Genomic DNA, 1,501 nt, shown 5'->3' with positions numbered 1-1,501 from the left:
TGCAAACATGTCAAGAAACCTTGAGTATAGTCTCTTCTCTACACAGCCATTTAGTAATTGGGGGAAAGGGTGCATAGAGTCTCAGCAGCTCCTTCTGTGTCAGCTCCTTCTGTGTAATTGTGGTTTCTTGATGATTCTCCCCCTGCTTTCCTGCCGAAGTATCTTCAGGTTGTTCTAATGGGTTGTTCAGCTCTTCCTCAGTCTCCTTATTACTTATAGTAACCATATTGCAATCTTCCCATCTGACTTTCTTTGCTTCACCTCTCAGATTTTTTTCTGTGTCACTTGGGAAGCTATCAGTAGGTTTGGGAATTTGCTCGGAGAGGTATCCCACTTGAAATTCCAGCCTCTTGATGGTGTCTCCCTGATTCTTGATATTGGCTCGCACCTCCTCCTTGAATACCTTATTATCTTGAATCTCTTTGCATATGCCCTCAAGTATAGTCTCAATTTTGGAGAGTCTATCTTCAGATGATGGTGAGTTGAGAGTGGATGGGTGAGTTGGGTTATTTTGGTTTTGGTATGGATATGGAGAGGTGTTATTAGGGTGGTGTTGATATGATCTCTGTGTGGACTGTTGGTGAGCTGCATGGTTGTTGGGGTTGTGACGTCTCTGATCTTGGCTTTGATCTTGTTGATTTCCCCACCCAAAGTTTAGGTGATTCCTCCAACCAGGGTTGTAGGTCTTGGAGTATGGATCACGGGTCTGCCTGGGTGAGTTTCCAATGTAGTTGGCTTGTTCTTGCTCATCCTCTGCCTCTGCATTCACTCCCTCTTGGGTTGCTGATGAGGTGGTGATTGCTGCTACTTGGTTCCTCTCCATCTTCTTGGTGAGGTCAGCCAGCTCCTTGGTAATAAGCTTGTTTTGGGCCAGCAGTGCATCCACATTGTTTAGCTCCATCGCTCTTCTAGTGTTGCCTCTTTCAGAAGCATAGAAGTAGTCATTCTCAGCTACAGTCTCAATGACATCTATGGCTTCTTCAATGGTCTTCTTCTTGTTCAGAGATCCCCCGGATGAATGGTCTACTGCCTTCTTTGATTCATAAGAAAGGCCTTCATAGAAAATGTGTAGCTGCATCCATTCATTGAACATATCTGGTGGACACCTTCTTGTCAGGTCCTTAAACCTCTCCCATGCTTCATATAGAGTCTCACCATCTTGCTGCCTGAAGGTTTGCACCTCAGCTCTCAGCCTATTGATCCGTTGAGGAGGATAGAATCTTGCCAAGAATTTGTTCACCACATCTTCCCAGGTTGCTAAACTCTCCTTTGGGAAAGATTCTAGCCATTTAGATGCCTTGTCCTTGAGTGAGAAAGAGAACAGAAGTAATCTATAGGTATCAGGATGAACAATTGTTCTGAACAAGGGTGATGAGCTGTGGCTTTAGTTCAAAGTTGTTGGCATGTATAGTTGGCCTTTGGATGCTACTCCCGCAATTTCTTGGGTTTGGATTGATGTACGAACCCAGAACCCTTCTCTCTTGCCCAGCCTGATATGTTG

At 44.7% G+C, this 1,501-nt stretch overlaps 1 non-coding gene across 1 annotated transcript; it reads left to right on the top strand.

Annotated features, from left to right (window-relative positions):
* Window positions 1–1,088: 1,088 nt before the first annotated feature.
* Window positions 1,089–1,195, top strand: LOC112761929 (small nucleolar RNA R71). Its single transcript, XR_003182298.1, has one exon. It is a non-coding gene; the product is annotated as a small nucleolar RNA R71 (small nucleolar RNA).
* Window positions 1,196–1,501: the final 306 nt, after the last annotated feature.

Source organism: Arachis hypogaea, chromosome 16 (genome assembly GCF_003086295.3).
Source record: "Arachis hypogaea cultivar Tifrunner chromosome 16, arahy.Tifrunner.gnm2.J5K5, whole genome shotgun sequence".
NCBI classification, from domain to species: domain Eukaryota; kingdom Viridiplantae; phylum Streptophyta; class Magnoliopsida; order Fabales; family Fabaceae; genus Arachis; species Arachis hypogaea.
This window is presented reverse-complemented; position numbering and strand designations above follow the sequence as displayed.